General features: G+C 42.8%; 1 protein-coding gene across 2 annotated transcripts in view; it reads right to left on the bottom strand.

Moving 5' to 3' along the window:
* LOC306887292 (threonylcarbamoyladenosine tRNA methylthiotransferase-like) overlaps positions 1 to 20,203 on the bottom strand; it is a 266,928-nt gene that overhangs the window by 115,082 nt on the left and 131,643 nt on the right. The window lies entirely within an intron of this gene.

Raw genomic sequence — 20,203 nt, 5'->3', positions numbered from 1 at the left:
TCTCAAAAATAAATGTCTTTTTTTACAATAATACAAAGCACGCGTGAGTCTATGGCTACAAAACCTATATATATATATACAGATGCTCCTGATATAAACATGCTCTCAAATGTTTTTTTATATATATTGAATCAGACACCTGCACCACAGATGATGAATCCTGCTGACTTTCAGTCTCTTCAAACTCTTTCCTCTGAGAGCGCTGCACCAACATCAGATGGTCAACTACACTGATATTCTATGGTAAAACAAGATCCTTCACTACTGATTATGTTTTTTTCTGCTTGAATCCATGGAAAGTAGCAGAAACACTTAAATAACACGTAACCCTAACCCTAACCCTAACCCCATCTCAGTGACTTTAAAATTGTAGTTTTTCACTAACCACGCATAAACGTTGCTTTCTCAAAAACACAATCATGTACATAAACATGCTGCTAACATATTATTGTAGCCCAGTTTGTGCGGTTTACAATGTTATTAGACTTTAGACACTTATATTTTTATAAGAAACTGAAAAAAGCACAAATGTCAGGGCATGTCGAAAGTTCTCCAGGCCCCCAAAACACCCTCAGACCCCAGGGGGTTAAGTTTTGTGCCAGGCCTTGCGGCCTTGTCTTTCCATTCAACCAAAGGATCCTCGGACCTCAGCAGATCTCTTTCTTAACTCTTTTTCCACTTTCTACCTGAAAGAACATCTCTACCTCAGAACATCTTTGGAATTCATCACTCTTCAACCCGGAAGAACGTGATCGGGAATCCAAAACCTTGAAACCATTAAGACCTTCATCTGAGACTGCATTCCGGACACCCGTCACGACCAAATGCATTGCAAGTATTGTACATTTAACTAAACAAAACAGAGGTTATTAGTACAAGTTATAGACCCCTTTACAAACGGCACTGATGGTTTTACTCCGGTGGTTAAATGACTTTTTCCATAACTGCATTCTCTGGTTTTCCTGATGGTTTCATCCATCAACTCTCATTTGCTCCTTTCCCCACGTATGAGTGATTGTACGTATGCATGTTTGTTGTTTGTTAGGCTAGTTTGCGTTAGTGTTTAGTTAATAAAAGTTGTGTTCATAAATTACATGAGTTTCTGGTTCTGCCTTGCAAAGTCCCTTTACGATTTTGACCCTTACTACATGCTCTAATGTATTAATACTTAGGAAAGTATTTTCTGTGGCCAAGGAAATATCCTTTCTTAGAGTTGATACGAACTTGCACTGAATGTTCGCTGGACGGACGGACAGATCAGTTGATGGCAATTTAATTCTGCTACAGTTATTACTGTCAGCCGATATAAATAATTGTAATTAATCATAATTAATTGTAATTATTTATATACAATTCCCTTTTAAGAAAATTTGCTACACCTGTGAGCTGAGAAAACCACAACAGAGTTCCAGAAAGAGCTTTCTAGAGCTCATACAAACAGTTCATTCACGCACCGTGACTCTGCTGAAGGTGGAAAGCTCCTTCAAGCTTCATTACTGTTGAGCAAGTAGAATTCACAAGTGCAACAATGAAGTCATTTGCTATGTGTGGCACACGGAGAATTCACGGACTGGCTCTAATGCAGCTCTGTGACCAGCACTGATGAGTTCTGAGCTTAAAGCAGTATCACAAATGTATGGGATACACTTAAGAAGGCTAATTGTTTGGTTTGTGTGAAGTTGCTGTGACTAATGAGAAGTGGACCTTGATTACAGTCCCCTGATTAGACTCCGTTTGAGGCAAATTTAATTACCTGTCACTTTATTCCCCAGCTTTTATCTCCACGCATCAATATATTCATGCCCAAGGCTTGGAGATGATGGCTGTCGCTCACCTGGGAAAACTGTGCATTACTCAACACGCATCCCACGCATGGAAACCAAACACGCAAACCTTGAAGACCGAGCTGCATTCACTTGCGGGACATGATTTCTGCAGTTCAACTGACTCAGATTTGCAGCTATAAATTACATCATACTAATTACCACACAGAGTTTATGGCGGGAATTAAAAAGCTAATTTAAAACAACAACTGTTGTGCTGAAAGTACAGTCAAACCAAAAAGTATTCAGACACCAACATTTCTCACATTATCACAGTTTGTTCACAATAGTTTAGAAAATGGTACTAAAATAAGAACTCATGTGTCAGAACAAACCCATCTTGATAATGTCAGATAACTTAGGTATGTTACAAAACATGCTCAGGTCACAGTATCAAATCAAATTTTTAATCCCAAATTTTTAACAATTTTACTGGTAGTCCACTGTATGAAGAATTTTTGGGTATAATATGTCACAGCTCTCTCTTGCCAAAAATGTTCAGCTGTTCTATTTTGAACAAGAACATTTCCTTCAGGCCCTTCACTGTATATTCAGGAACCCAAACTAACTGCAAATGTGCCACAGACAGGTTGCTTCTGCAAGGTCACTATACACACTGTCATCTCATTTTAGTGAGTAATATTTTGATCTGCTCTATCCATCAGCTTAATTCATGAGATCAGGCCGCCGAGATGCTAAACAATCAACATATGAGAGAATTCTTCCTCCAGATTTCTCATGGATGATCGCTTGTAGATGAAGACACTGACGGAGGCCAGACGAGAGGCTCCTCCTTCATAAGTAGGTCTGACTGTGTCTTGAGGGCGAGAGTTTGCCAGTGTGCATGAATACTTTGACGATGAGACGAGACAGCGTATGCAAATGTGCTCTGATTAAAGTCACTGATGTGTTAATGTTTAATATCAGCTGTCAAAGAGCTCATCCCTGCCCACGCTCTGCTCCTTTACCCAGAAGCCTCCACACAGAGCCGCCCATCTAATCAGAGATAACAGAGGCCTGTTTTTAACAGCGCTGACCTCATTTCTGCAGTTTAATGTTGTTTTTATCTCTGCTCCCGTTCCTCCATCTGTAGTGTAGACTCCGTAAGAGGGTTCATTCAATCACTTCATCCGTTAGTCAGTCGCCTTTATGACATTTACACACATTAGGCACTTTGACCTCACGTGATGTGTTTGGTTCGGTTTGCTCTCTTTCTAGGCCCGTTCTGAGGGAGTGTAAACTTCAGCATTGGTGTTTCTCATCTCTTTTGTCTTTTATGTGAGCTTTTGATGTCGTCGTCATCATCACGGTTTTTACTCTCATCTCAACAGACGCTCCTCAGGTATTATCACAAACTCCAAACTCTGTGAGTCTTGTCACTATTTGGCTGTTTTCCTAGCCATCAAAACACCAGGGGAGCACTTCAAAAGGTGAAAATATGTCGCTCTGCTAAATTATTGATCAGGGCACACGCAGACACACATTTGAGATGTTTTCTCCTCCGTGTACTCGCAAATAGGTTTAAATGGAAGGTGTTGGACCATGAAGACGGCAGACAGGTCTGTGAATCCTCGCTGACAGGAGATTGGCTGGATTCGGTCTCCTCGTGGCTCCGATGCCCTGCTAAAAGCCCGTCTGCAGGACCCCCGCAGCTTCAATCAGCCCTGCGTCTGAGCCGCTCTCCACCTGTCAATACCAGCTATCCACAGCTGTCTTGCGCCCTCGTTCCATGTCTTTCCAGCTCCTGTTAGCCATAAATACTGCATGATGGAAAGGGCTGTTAAACAGGATGAATAGCCAGTGAAATTAAAGTTGGCAAATGGATTAATGGTGGAATGGGGTCCGTGACGCAAGTCTTGAGTGCGGTGGGCTTTCTGACAGATCCTGTGTCAGGAACCTGTCACTCAACGGGATATTAATGACCTCCTCGCTTCAGCGAGTGGAGATCTCACCATCAGAAGAGCACAAACACTGAGTCAGGAACACTGTGTGATGGAGTGACGATCTCTCCAGGTAAGACGTCGCCATCCAGACTACACCGGACTCAATGTGATGAGCACGTCTCTCTGTGATGCACACTGTGAAGTGAGCGCTACGGTCCATGGCATAGATTATTACCATCTTGCTGATTTCAAACAGCAGCCACAACACATGTATCCGCTCAGGTCAATAGCAATCATGGCAAACGTGTGCATACACCTGTGTGACTGCATAAGATCACGGTTAACCGGATTCATCTGGAGCCTTCAGCAGCACGTAATGCATCTTCGAGGTTCTGCTGACCAGGGCTTTAAGCACAATAACCAGAGCAGAAGACAGCGTACATGAACATCTACACACTTTCCATGAGAATGACAGCAAGTCACAATCATTTCAGGCCACATTGAGTGGACAGCAGACGGAGAGGTCCAGCGCCCGAGCACGGCCTCGTCTCCCAATCAAAGGAGGCCGGTCTCAGCAAGCTGACATATGGGGTGAGAGGTGACCCAGTCAAGCGAACATCTTTCTCCAGACTTGAAGTGACATTTACCGCAGCTGGAGAGAAGATGAAATGTCAGAGAGCTCCCAACACTCCCTGAAGACGACAGAGGACATGCCCCGACCTGCTCTCGGGAACCGCTCCAGAACCCAAGCTGCTTTTGCTGGGTCTAATGGCCCTAATCAGCCAGTGCCTCTCAGATCCCCTCACAATAGAGGCACAGTGCTAAATACACATGTAAAGTGTCTGACAGGCACGTTTCATTCTATGAATGCTGTGACCTCTGAACAGCCCTTCAGGAGCACAGAGTAAAAAGGGTTTGCATGATATGAAATGACTTTTGTATGGTCTGGATTTAAACTCAGTGGATTACCTTTCAATGTCAGACTCAAATAATATAGCTGACCTAATAAGGGGCACCTGAGGTCACTTCAAGGAAAGGCGTTCCTGATCTCTGCAGGATAACTTCTGCTTTAAACGATGCTTTTCTCTTTATCTACTTGTGTGTTTGGATGAGAATCGATGTCTTCCAGTCATTGCCGTGGACAGCAGGTGAAGAGGATGTACAATCATCTGTCAGGTCAAGGGTCAACACACAAATGTCCATGTCAGATAAATCAACAGAAAGCTACTTATGTTTAGTCCCAGCAATCACTGAAAGTCACCAGTCATGTGGTTCACATCAGGTATCCTCCTGCACTGAGCTCAGTGAAAAAGTGAAATCTAATGCACAAGATTATCCAAGCAGAGACATTTGTAAGTTACAAAGCTCATGAGGAAAAGATGCAGTCATGGCATCAACAGTGATATGTGTGTCTCAAGATCTGAGAGCATTGATTCGTTTCCACTTAATGCCTTCAAACCCAAACACTGATTCACTGGCATTTCCATTAGACAGTGACCTGTGCTTTTGTGCGACTGCATTTACCAAGCGTTAGATGGAGTAAACACACGCTCCTCACCGGAGTGAATGAGTGCTTCTGTCTAGGCCAAGGCCAGGTCCTGCTCGCCTCGCTCTGTGAAATTTTAAACATTTTCCCTTTTCATTCAGAGAACTCACATCTTTGAGGTGACTTTTCATCACAGGTTGTGTGTTTGACATCTGCAGTGGCGCTCTGTGAAAGACTACAGGCTGTTTGCAGGAATGAGGCCAGAAAAACGGCCCCAGGACAAAAAGCTGCTCACCCAATGAATGGAAACCTTAATTTACCTTCACAACACACAAATATCCCATCATTGTAATGGCAAACCCCCAGAGGACAGAGCTAAATACAGGACAGGGGTCTGAGGAATGAGGACGGCCCCCATATCATCACATGAGGAGTGCTGTCTTACGAGCCGCTAACGCTTTCATTTTAAATGGACAACGGCATCAGGTGTTAGTCAGTTTCAGGTGTTTTAGGATGAGGGATAATTTCATTCTAGAGAACATCAGATTGCACAAAATGACTGGTGTAGGACAAGTCATGATCATTATTTACATATTAATTTTAAAATAACTTTTATAAGGTGTTTGAACAGTTGTGTGGCTGCAGTGTGTGAAAACAACCAGCCTGTAATGGTAAAAATCCACCCACTCATTGTTTTGTGGAGATGATCGTGGACTTCAGGAGAAACCCCCCTGCTCTCCCCCCACTCACCATCATGAACAGCACTGTGACTGCAGTGGAGTCATTCAGATTCCTGGGCACCACCATCTCTCAGGACCTGAAGTGGGATATTCATATTGACTCCATTGTCAGGAAGGCCCAGCAGAGGTTGTACTTTCTTCGCCAGCTGAGGAAGTTCAACCTGCCACAGGAGCTGCTGAAACAGTTCTACTCTGCCATCATTGAATCCATCCTCTGCACTTCAATAACTGTCTGGTTCAGCTCAGCTACCAAATCTGACCTCAGAAGACTACGGAGAGTAGTCCGGACTGCTGAGCGAATCATTGGTGCAACCCTCCCCACTCTCCAAGAACTGTACTTATCCAGAGTGAGCAAAAGGGCTGGTAACATCACTCTGGACCCCTCACATCCAGCACACTCCCTCTTTGAACTGTTACGGTCTGGTCGACGCTACAGAGCTCTGAGCACCAGAACGACCAGACACAGGAACAGTTTCTTCCCTCAGTCAATACAGCTCATGAACACTCAATAAATAAACGTAGAACACACAACTAATTCATTATCCATTCACCACACTCACTTATTTTATTTTTATTTTCTCATTTCTAATTTGCACATACTTGACCTGTACATACATAGTCGCCTATATTATATATTGTGTATTTTTTTTTTTTTTTTTTTGCTGCTTTGTACATTGGTTATTGGCTATTTCCTGTTATTTTGTTGTTATTACCTGTGTCCTGTCCTGTTACTGTCCTTCTGTTGCACTGTGGAGCTTCTGTCACTACAACAAATTCCTTGTATGTGTACACATACTTGGCCAATAAAGCTCATTCTGATTCTGATTTTATAATCACAATAAATCATCACCGTCTCTCAGAACAAGTAATTCCAGATTTCTCCCTAGATACACGTCACCATAGGGAAAAGTCCCGCCCATTTGTGACGCTCTCTGCCCTATCTGCATAGACACAGACCTGAGTGAGCATTTTGAAGCTCCGCCCTCTTCTGAAAAGGGGGCCGGAACACCAGCTAATTTGCATTTAAAGGGACAAAGACAAAAGCGGTGCGTTTTGGCTCATACCCTAAAAGTAGCAACTTAAACAAGCTATAAAAAATTATCTGTGGGGTATTTTGAGCTAAAACTTCACATACACACTCAGGGGACATCAGATACTTATTTTACATCTTGTAAAAAGAGGCATAATGGGTCCTGTTTAAGTCTGTACATGTGCTGAAATTAATGTTGTCATGTAGCGGTACACTATCATGTACAGGCTCAGCTATAGACATCAACAAGCTCACAGGCTGATTTCACAGTCTGTAAGATTTCTGTAAGACTTCTAAATGGAAATAATGAGAAGCATCTTAATGGGAAGTGGTTTCAATGAAGACTGATGTCTCTATGATATCCAGCACTATTCACTATTGCAGACAGAAGGCCACGTACTGATGAAAACACACAACCACCTCAGACATCCTTCCTCTCTGAAGAGAGGTCACTCTTTCGGTGCGTTTCAAATGGGATATATCATGTGGGAACGGGATGATGACGCAGAAGGGCACTTCAAGGAACAGTTGATTGGTCCTCTACACCCTTCAACCCTTCAAAGCTCTCACTCCGGAGACTAAACCATTTGAAGCGATTAGGGCATAGGGATGAGCCCTTATGAATGGATCGCAGGGTTTGTCTTCATCCATTACAAAAGGTCAAAGGATCTCATATCAATGGTCAAATAATTGCTTTAATGAAAGGCATCTGAATTGGAAACTCCTTTATTAGTCTTTTACCTCCTTTTAACTTTTACTTCATTTAACAAGTGAATTTTCCAAGAAAACCCTGCTTACTGTTTTCTTTCCAATTAACCAGACTAAAAGTGATTTTAGCCTGTGAATCACCTTCTCCTGAGTCCTAGATCAGCAGTGAGTCTGATGAATGATTATGACCATAAACACACTGAGCGTCTAGTACCTCAGGGTTCCTCATACGACTCATTTACAGCTCCATGCTCTTCTATTTCAGAAGAACACTACAAATTCATTAAGTTGTGACCTCACAGCACAATGCTGAGCTGGTCTGGGTGGTTTCTAGGGTGTTTTCAAAATGGACAATTTTTCAATCAATCAATCAATCAATCAATTGGTGATTGTGGATGGGTGAAATGCATATGAATGTCCAGTGATGTCGGTGAGGCTCTCACAGGCGTCTCGAGAATCCTCAAGGCCTCAGATCACGAATCCAGAGACATGCAGATAGCGGTAAACATCAGCCGCGAGGAGACGACTCACCACACACAGGCTGTGTTTCTGGGCCAAACCAAAGGCTTATGGATCTCACACACACATCTGTAGAGTGTGTTTAAGAGCTACTGAGGGGTTAGTGTACTAGATAGAGTGTGAAAGGTGACATTGAGCTAAAGGATGGTTTGAGGGGCCTATGATTCTCCTTCTAAATGTAAATGATTGCATCTGCGCTCCATCTGTAAGTTTAGCTGAGACTTTGAGCAGGTTTCTGAGGCTTCTGAACACATCTGATCAGGTCTCAGGACCGTCAGTGACCATCACAATCACATGAGCAGACGGCAGATCTCTCACAACTGCGCTCTAGTCAAAGAGCTCGAACCATTCATACAGAGTCCTGGAAAACCTGGAAATAGAGAATTTGGTGGTTTCTATGGCCATGAAGAATTAATAAAACCATTAAAAAACATTAACCTTAAATTTGAAATATGGAATAGTTTTGACAGCTTCACACAAAGACTAGACTAAAACTAAAATTAAAACAGGCCGCCAAAAACAACACTATCACAGCCTGTAAGTGTGTTTCTGCTACTGACGATTAAAACGCGAGTTTTGAGCAGTCTACAGTAGTGCTTGTTGTTTGTCGTTTCTCCGATCACAAATGCAGACATGGTAGTAAAAAGACAGTATACGTCAATATAATCAGTAATTATGTCCCCACTGGATGCAACAAATGCCTCGTTTATAATGAGTTATTGTTTTTTTTCTCGTCGTGCCGGGACATGGCATCACAATACGGTAAGAGGCGTAACATTTCCGTCTCACGCTTGAGGTATTCGGCCAATCACAACGCACTGGATAGCTGGCCAATCAGAGCACGCCTCGCTTCTCAGAACGATGAGCTTTGTAAAAATTAACGCGTTTCAGAAAGACGGGGCATAGAGGAGCAACAATAATGTACAGTATGTGGAAAATAATGTGATTTTTGAACCTTAAACCGCGTAAACACATTGCATTACACCAAATACACAAAATAATGTTCTTTTCAGCAACGTCATATGACCCCTTTAAAGCTGTTTGCTGAGGAGAAACACCATCCGCACTGCACAATCCAACAACAGCTCTCTCTCTCTCTCTCTCTCGTCTGTATGTCGAACGCCCTGTCTCTCATTCTCTGCGTATCTATGGACTCCAGCTGTCTCTCTCTTTCAGTTCAGGATAATAAAGTCACACACATTAACAATCAGCACACACACGTTTGTCAAACAGGCTCTCAGAACACAAACCACACAGATTCTCACACAAACTAAACGAGCTAAACAACCACAAACCAATTAGTGAATGTTTCCATTCAGTCACAGCTCGTGTCAAAACAACACGCTAAAGCAGCATTAAACATGAACACGTGTGTGTGTGTGTGTGTGTGTGTGTGTGTGTGTGAAGTCAAAGATCTCATTCTTTAAAGCTGCTGCTTTGAACCGCTGCCCTGTCAACGTTTCATTAACTATGGATCTCATTAACATGCATTTGCATTAAACTCTGTGTACAGTACGTTTAATTTTCAACAAAACATACTTTTATACTCATACAGACCTGTGTCACATCTGCACCAGACACACCATCAACATGTTAATGAAGCTCCAACTTAAGCTAATCCATAAACTTCCCAGCTTTCTCTGACTGCACACCAAGACTAAAAAAACAGAAGCTTAGTCTGAGAAGCTTAAAGTTTATTATTGCTATTCATTATTTAGTGTGGATCATTATAAGATCAAATGCACAAATGGAGACATGAAAGAAGATCATGGACAAATGAAAGCTGTCATCATTTACTCTCTCATGTCGCTCCACACCTGTATGAGTTTCTTTCTTCTGTGGTGCATGAAAGCAGATTCTGAGCAGAACATCTGCCGCTCACTTACAGACAACCAATGTGAATGTGGCTGCAGTATAAACAAATACATACATAAAACAGTTATTCTCCACAGATCTGTCCTTGTGGTACAAACTCAAACCTCAACATGAGGCGAGGAAATGACAGAACAGACAGTGTGTGTCCACTGAACTACACTAATGATCAGACTTGATCTGTGAGCGGCCACACAGAGTCTGATCACACCGTCATCCAGAGAGAGACTGATGTGCTCCTGTGTGTGTGTGTGTGTGTGTGTGTCTGATGATCTTATTCAAACATCCATGATAGGCGGCGCTAAATCACATGCTGACATCATCCTCTCCAAATCAGCACACACACACACACACACACGCTCACGCACAAACAACCCCAATGTAAACAAACACAAACACACAAGTGAATGGGACTCCCCTCTAATGACACACACATCCTGCACATGCTTCTCATACAAACACTCATACAGACACTGATTTTTTTTCCTGTGTGTGTAACTGCTGAAAAGCCACACTCATGTACTGTATTTAATATGCATGATACTACATTAAAGTACTACATTATCATGTACTGCTTGCCATAATAAATAAATAAATCTGTCACTACTGATTACATTCCTGTTTAATATATGTACTACTGAATATGATATAAAGAAAAAGAGCCAACCTCACAAACACAAGAGGAACAAGAAAAAAGAATGACAGCGCAAGAGAGAGCAGATGTGCAGATGAGCCGTAGAACTGAGAAATGAGGTGAAGGTGGAGATGAGAGTTCACAGAGCAGTAGTGTGTCACACCAACCTCAACGACCCTGAACAGACGACAGACAGACAGACAGAGAGAGAGAGATGAAGCCATCAGTGTGAGACACTGCTGACCCCTGCTGGAGGACAGAAGAAGCACCCCCCCCCCTAGAACAGCTCCTCACACACACACACGCGCGCACACACACACACACTCACAAACACACGCACACACACACACACCCACGCGCACACACACACACTCACGAACACATGCACACACACACCCACACACATACACATGCGCGCACACGCACTCACACATTCACGAACACATGGACACACGCACACGCACGCACGCACACACACACACACACACACACACACACACACACACACACACACGCGCACACACGCACTCACACATTCACGAACACATGGACACACACACACTCTCACCTCACACACGCGTGCATGCGCACACACACCTCTCCATCAGTCTGTCTGTCACCTCAGCATCATCAGTACAATCTATTCGTGCAAATCACCTACTGTTTGTTGCATCACATCACACCCACAGGAAGAGGTTTACAGGAGGACACTGGAGAAGATCAGATGTGAGCCTAGAATCCACAGATCACAAACACACTCCGGTCCTCCGCTGATCTGAGCTGCTTACCGTAGAATTCAACTTGATTTATAACTGATGAATTAGAGTTATTCACACTGAACTGACGAGCTGAACAACGGCACTATTGTCTTGCTACAGCAGGGTTTGTGTTCGTCTCAGATTTGATGAAGTCTGCAAAACTAATTCTGTTAATTCACTGTTCATCACCGTGAAGCTGCTCTGAAACAAGCTCTCTTGTATAAAGTGCTGCAGAAATAAAGGTGGCCCTTTACTTGACTTGGCCCCTCACAAACTGCAGCAGACCCTGAGGTCGCCTGTGCTGTTGACCTCTGACCTCACCGACACATAATTAAACCATGCAGTGCCCTCAAGCAGAAGCAGCTGAACTGCGAGCACACGGGCCAGGGGCCGGCCTGACGCTTCAGACCCGAGAGGCCCAGCGGTGCTCAGGATCCCGCACACAGACACAAGTTAACTTTTCCAGCAAAGGGGACAATTCTTTTCAATATATTCAATTAGGATACAATTATAACACTATAGGCTGTTACTGATCAAAATCCAGTAACAGATGGAACTGTTCTGCTGCGGCTGTTTGGAACTACTTTAGTTTGCAAAAAAAAAAGACAATATAGTTTCTAAAACGCAAGTCTTTTGTGCAAAATCAAAATCACATTTGCAATAATGCTGATATTCAGGAAAACAATCACTTTTGATTACGTGATGTGTCATTAACATTAAAACAAACTCATACAGGAACATTTTTGTGTCATCTCTCAAGTTTGGAGCATTTTTACTAATTTTGCTGGTGTTTTCACCCTAAATCCTGGTTAATTACTGACCCTGGTCACTGGTTTCAGGATTCTCATGAACTGTATCACCATTTCCAATGCTGTCCTGCCTGTCGCTCCCTGTCCTCGCTCTACTATCCAATTAAATTAAAAGATAAAATAGCAAATGCAACAACAAACAAAGTGTTACAGGTCACTTTGGAAAACAGCAGCAGCTAAATGACTGGCAGTGAAACAGAAGACAACTGGTTCAGTCAGATGAATGGTGCATTCTGAAGGAGTTCCCACAAGAGCTCTCAGGTCTCAATAGTTCAGGGGAAACGAGCGATAGGAGCGTGAACAAGAGAGGAGGAGTGACTGAGGGCCAGCAGTGAGCACACAGAGGGCAGGACAGGAGGATCAGGTGTGTTTGGAGAGGGCAGAGCAGGTGGATCCACCTGCAGCAGACACTCGAGGGCCACCTGGCAGAGATGGAATTACCACAACATCCACAATCAGCCTGCTGCGAGACGAGCGCCCCATTCAACACACCACCACAGCGGGAGGAACAGAGGACACACGGCCCCTCTCTGATTGTTCTGCTGTGACATGCTCCTGGATCTGTGGCTTCAGCACACAATGACTGTTCACCAAAAGACTGGGAGCACGTTCATGCAGCACAAAACAAAGCTAAAACTGAAGAAAATCAACCCACTAACACAGTGATGCTGGGAGAGAAACTCCTGGGACTTGACAGGAGAACAAGTCAAGCACATCATCTCAGAATCAGAATGAGATGTGCCGCCAAGAATGCTTAGACACACAAGTGTCTTGGTTAAAGAAACTTCCAGTGTACAGAGATAAGGCACATATAATGAATATGAAAAGAGATATCAGAAAGAAAGAGCTTTATTGCCAGGTATGTTTACGCATGGTGACAGAAGCTTCCGCAGCACAAACTGACAGTGGCAGGGCAAACACAGATAATAAAAAGAATAAAAATAGAATAATAAATAGGGAATAACAATATACAAAAATATTTAATGAGCCCCTATTATGGATTTTTGAAAATGATCTTTCATGCAGTGTGTAAAACAGCTCTAAATGAATGAAAACATCCTGCAAAGTATTAAATCTGAAAGTGCACCGTGTATAAGATTAGTCTCTCAAAAGAGTCGACTCGGAATCATTGAAACAAGTCGTTTTTAAAACGAATCCCAAGCCATTTAATTTTGAGTCAATATGAAACATCAGCATATTGCCCGATCACTTGTTGCGTGCGCAGACCTGGAGAAACTTGATTTTCGTGTTGGTCTGAATGAAAATGCAAATTCATTCTTTGCTACTAGGTGCAGCTTTTGGAGCCGTTTCCCCAGCAACGCTGTACACAAAGCAGCACTGCGCTCAGACACGGCTTTAAATGAACTCGACCGATCACCGCAGATCAGCGTCACTTAGAGGAGGGCTTGGAAAAATGAATCGTGGAGCAAATCGTTTGGCAGTCGTTGAGCAAATAATGTAAAAATAAATGCATATTATAAGACAATGAAAGTGTTTTTTGAGCTTGCATGCATGTCAACCTGTTGTTGGGGACTCCCGAAACCAAAATATGAACCTTTCATAACCCATAATAGGGGCACTTTAAAGAAAAAAAAATACAATATACAAAACAGACAAGATGGTATTAGAAGTGTGTACAGGTATGTTATGTACAAATGCAAGGAAATGAAAACGAGTATGAGTGTTAAATAAATAAATGTATAAATAGTGTTGTGTGCTACATGTATATTGTCAAGTTAAGTGTTCATGAGATGGACTGCCTGAGGGAAGAAACCGCTCTGTAGCATCGATCAGACGGAAGAGGAGTGTGCTGGATGTGAGGGGTCCAGAGTGATTTTACCAGCTCTTCTGCTCACTCTGGATGAGTACAGCTCTTGGAGACCGGGGAGGGTTGTACCAATGATTCGCTCAGCAGTCCGGACTACTCTCCGTAGTCTCTGAGGTCAGATTTGGTAGCCGAGCTTGATGCATAATAAGAGAAAAACTTTTACAAACTACACGTGAGTTACTGGCATCACTGAACCAGCAGAACACACTGGAATCTCCTTCAAACAACGAGAGCTGCGGCCCAACACATCAACACTCAGGAGCTCAAACCGTACAGCAGCAGCTGAGACACAGACCCTCCAAACATCCCGTGACTGGGACAGAACCGGATCCAACCGTCTTCCTTCAGCTCTAATGAACGCATGTTCCTGTGTGAAACCAAGCTTCAGCTGAGTGATTGCTTGTCAGCGCATGTTCTCAGCCACTGCATAGAACGCACCATGGGACACCCGCGGCGGGACAGAGCGCCCCGGAGTATTGATCAAAGTGTGCACTACTCAGTGTTCACTGTGCTGGCGTGTAATTGAAACTGGAGGGAGCTGTGTTCTTCCATGTTTTGTTCTTGCAGGGCAGAGGTCCATCACAGCGACCCCTCAATTCACATCAGAACACACATCTCAATTCAAGTCGTCACGATGCATTACGATGTAACTGGACCATGACTGAAAAGGCCTCAGTGTGACCGCAGCTCTTCAGGCCTGCTTCTGCTGGACACACGTACAGGGATGTGAAGCCTACAGACATGCAGCAGCATCAGCATCTGAGGACTCGGGTCCGGTTCACTGAAGCGTCTCGTGTGTGCGGCACAGTGTTCCTCAACCTATCAATGTCTGTCCTACACTAATGCTGAATATTACACTGTGACAGTGAAAGTACAGTGTTTCCTCTGCCATTATCATAGGAGGGCACCCCCGCCCCCCTTGAAGGTCAAGTTCATTTTATTTAAATTGTATTTTCTCTATAGCGCCAGATCACAACAGAAGTCATTTAAAGTTACCTTTCCAATAGACCAGGTCTATACCTTGTTCTTTTATTAAACAAACTAAATAGCCTTAAGGTCCCTGCACACAGAGTCTGAAATTTTGGTCCGAAATTTTCGCACGTTAAAAAAAAAAAATACCTCACGTTGTGTCAATCACGTTTGCACACTGCCTCCGAAACTTTCGTCCATCAAAAAAAAAAAAAAAAAAAAAATTTACAAAAAAAAAAAAAAAGATAAGGTCCGATTTTCTGCGTTTTCGCATCCGTAGCATGCATCTTGATAGGAAAGGATGAGGAATACGGAGAAAACGGAAACGCACACGAACATTTCAGTCTTAGTGTACTATGACCTTTGCATTATTTGTCTTATTTACACGACGGCATGTTATTTCTGTCTCTACATTACATTCACGTTCTCTGAATCGCGCACAGCGGAGTTCCCCCCCGATGCGCGCACACACACACACACACACACACGTGCACACACACACGTGCACACACACACACACACACGTGCACACACACACAAGTGAGCCCACTCCCACTAGTATTTGTAAATATTAAGCCGCAAAACGACTATTTAGCTATGACTTCTGCCTGTCTCTGTGTTAATGTATGGCGCAGGCGTGCGGTTTTGTTTGCTACTCGTACAGAAGCGTGCGTGAGGCTTGCGGTGATATTAATCTCAGGAACTCCAGAAGAGTCACTTCATGAGCATTTGACCGTTTCATTTGAGTAAAATTATCCTCATATCATATCATATACACACAGAAATGTAAAGGTATTAAAGCAACCCGTCAAAATAAAAGTTTGGTTTCAATTGTAGACATTGCGGCGAAAATATATTCCTATTGTTCAGTAGAATGTACGTAATAGCCTACTAAAATTATTAAAACCTTATTTTTAAGGACCTAAGGAATATTCATAAAATATGTCTTCAATGTTTTAATTGTATTATTAAATCCCTTTATTTTCCAAAAAAAAATAAGATTAGTTTAATTTTCATTAATTAAAAGAAATTAAATGAATGTTTTTATGCCAGAAAATAACGGAGTGTGTGTGTGTGTGTGTGTGTGTGTGTTGATCTTAGACAGGGTTAAACAATCTCAGGCTGAAGTTCACAAACAGAGCTACATGAATGTGGCCAGCGTTAATGAAATTTGCTCTCAAATATTTACTGACTGGCCCGCCGAGAGCCACAGATGTGCTGCTCCACACACACACACACACACACACACACATACATTTACAGGTGTGTTTGTGTCTAATTATGAACGTCACAGACAGACTCTTCCAGGCATACAGCTGCTCCTCAGTTTTAGCACTCAGTAGTGTACTGAACAGCAGACGCAAGACGTGTCCACACAAACATGTACTAAACATTATTAACAGAACAGCAACCAGAACTACTAGATGCAGTGCTGAAGATGAAGACAGTCAGTATTGTGTGTGTTTGTGGTCGGAGGATGCTGGAGATTCATGAATGTGACTGTCAGTGTAAAACACTGCGGCAGCTGCAGCTCTTAGGGTCAGTGTGATGGAGAACATCTGGAGGTGTCTGCAGGCTGAGGCCCATCATTCCTCAAGCGTGTCTCATTTACCGCTAGAGCCCAGATGACGAGTAAACACAGCCGTCCCGGTCTGAAGCTCGCTGGACTCGCCGTCAAGGTTCACGCTGAAGCGTTTGGACTCGTCTCATCAGTCTCACGTCCACAGACGAGCTCTACAGCGTAAGGACAGCGTTCTTACGATGCTCATCAGAGATAAACAGGGCTGCTCTCGCTCCAAATGAGGAACTCCTGAAGAACTGAGTTCCACTCGTCAAGTCTGATGTACTCGACGGTCTTACAATCCTCCTGAGCTCATTCAACAGCACCGAATGCAGGATTGGTTCTTGATAACCGGTCAGATCAAACTAGGGATGCACGATATTATCAGAATGGTATCGGCCGATAAACGCTTAAATTGTAAACATCGGCCGATTTGAAGAAAAAGCCAAAATGCCTTGCCCATAACACCGACAGCTCACATGTGCCCGGGTGCGATAGTGATAAGATCACGTCAGCAGTGTGGTCATTCTTGAAGCAAACTTTTGCCTGAATGATGATTAGTCACTGTTTTGGATCGCCACATTTTATCTAAGAATGCATATATAGAACGACGAATGCAGTGCGCGAGAGAGTCAACGGTGTCTAGCGTTTTATTTACTGAGGGGGCGCTGTTGGCCTACTTGTAATAAAATGAACAAAATACACAAATAACATTAAGATAGGCGTGTTTCTGAATAAAACAGTATCGATGTAATAAAATTACTCATCTATTTTGACTTAAAGGTCAAGCTATAGCTTACATGAATAAAAATCACAAACATGACACTTGTAAATTAAATAATTTATTCAGTAATATTTAATATTTTTTAAATGGATTATGAATGTTTATTATTTCCGCACAGGAAAGGCCTGGTGCCGTTTCAAAACTACGGGAAATATATATCGTATTGGTAATCGGCCAAAATAATTTGAAAAATATTGGTATATCAGATATCGGCAGAAATCTAATATTGTGCATCCCTAGATCAAACTCATTCTTAATGCAGCCTTCTTGACGACTGGCTTACAAACGATCATGAATAAATGAGTAGCACTAAATAAATGATAACTTCTTTAAGTGCCATATCAGTGGACAAGGTTGTTTCACAGGCTGTCGATATGTTCGTCTTAGCCTGCGCTTACCACCACGATCAATAATCCTCCAGCAAATATCACCCTGAAAGTGAGGACTGGAAGAGCAGCAAATATCATTAAGACCAGGAAGATCAAACTCAGTCGAACCCTAATGTTCACCACTCCACCATATGTTCATTATTGCGGGAAGACAGTCGGCCAGAACTAGAGAGAGTGGACCGGACTGAGAGTCTGTTCACAGACAACGACCACAAAACAGCATCTTTGCTACTGTTAAACAGCTGATGAAGAAACCTGATGTACATCATGAAGTAAAAGCCAGAAAGAGAAGAACACCACAAACAGCCTCGATTCTGGACTCGGATCACGATCTAGATCAAGGGGAGTCAAACCAATGTATTCATTTATTTTCCCAAAGAGCTGAAGGCCAGAAGTTTGAAACATTATGAATCTATCCATTCACGCTTTCTCTGTGACAGGAATCCCTTTCCACTTTCAGTAATAACTGACTGCATCTCAGATCAGATGGTCTGATTGATGAATTCATGAAGATCTGCACTGAGTGAGGCTTTGAAGTCTCAGATTGACTCAGAAGAATCAATGAATCGATTGCTGCTGATGGGAATCTTAACACACAGAAGGCCAGTGTAATTAACCACGGTAATTAAAGACAGGGAGGCGGGTCAAGCATTAACAGTAGCTTGGGGCGAAAACGGCACTAAACTATAAAAACGCCCACCAAATTAGAGGGAAAAGACCCCTGAATTAATGTTTTTATTTATAACATATCTCATGAGAAAGAGTGCTGTTTTTCCAGAATATCAGCATGACTGCAAATGTGATATTGATTTTACACAAGTTAATATTAACTGACTTGCATCTTAAGACACAGTCTTGTCTGTTTTTGCTGCTTGCCAAAAATAATTTTTAAAGCCACAGCAGAAGCGTCTCAGAGCAACACAATTATTCTATACTGAATGAAATAAAGCCGTCTGCCGCTGACAGAGATAGGAGAGCTCAGCCGTGGCGGTCAGAAGATCTCTGATCATCAGTGAAGATCCAGCTTGGTCTGCAGTCATTCACTCACATCATTCAGACCCGCTGCTCTGAAACGCCACTCAGTCTGCTATATTTATACATCACATTTGAATAAAGCCACAGAAATCTGCTCAGAGTTCAGTGCAAATGAAATAAATCCTCAGTTCGGTGACACGGCTGAGCATTAGCATTCGGCGCTTAGCATTCAGGAGGAGATTTAGAAGAGCATCACGGCTCAAGTCGATTCAAGGCATGCACAGTATGATGCACGGGAACAGACACATTTAGGACATTATTAACAGCATCATGAGTTTGTCTGGCTGTGGCAGGAGCTCAGCTGTCCTATCAGAGTGAATATCCAGGCTAACGACACGACACTGTGTTTGAATTCAGCAAGTGTCATGCTCTGACAAACATCTGCACTCTCTGTGTGCTTCATAAGCTCCAGAAACTACAGGCTTCTGCTCACACACTCACTGCACACAATTATACAGCACCTACGTATGAATATCTTCACAAAATAACCTTTACAATTGCATTAATATTACATACACATTCTAAATTCCTTTTAGTAACAGCTGACTTTAAATATATTGTAAAGCGAAAGCATCAGAGTTTAACATGCAATAATGCACACGCTTGTTGATCACGCAGTTGTGTGTCGCACGCGCAAACACACACACACACACGCGCACGCACACACACACACGATCAGACTGTGGTTTCTGTCAGATCCAGACAGTCAACATGAGGAAACGTGGAGTAAAAGTGTTGCTGCTGCGACAGCATGAGGAACAGAGAAACACACAGAGCCACAGCAGAAACCACACACACACACACTCACACACACCTTCGCTCAACTCAGCTCAGACATGACTTACTGACGCTCAAACAGCACAAACTTCCTCTAGTCATGAGACGTGTTCTCTCAGTCCTGACCACTAACAGCGTCCTGAGGAACACTGATGATGAGCCGTGAGACGTCCAGCTGACTTTAGATGATCCACTAACTGACCATTATAACCTGACTAATTCTGCCTTTAAGCTATCAATTATTTTCTGATTAGTCAATTAATCCTTTAATTTACCAACAAATATTAACCATAACTTTTGCAATTAACCTTTCAACACTTTGGGCAACCATTTTCTCAAAATATTTACTTTACAAAAATAATAAATAAATAAAAGGAAGCGTCAAGAATGAAAAAGCATCTATCAGCAGTACAAATGTCCATGCGGCTGACAGCACTTCCTCCCAGTTGTGAGTCTTGAAACGTGTTCATTCAGCTGCTTGAATGCACTTCTGTATGAACGAACAGCTGAAGTCATAGCCGTATTCTCCCTCAGCTCAGATCAGTCAAACACAGCCATGTCCACAACACCAGGGAGTTTACACGTGTGTCCACACATT

This window comes from Barbus barbus (genome assembly GCF_936440315.1).
Source record: "Barbus barbus genome assembly, chromosome: 21".
Taxonomy (NCBI): Eukaryota; Metazoa; Chordata; class Actinopteri; order Cypriniformes; family Cyprinidae; genus Barbus; species Barbus barbus.
This window is presented reverse-complemented; position numbering and strand designations above follow the sequence as displayed.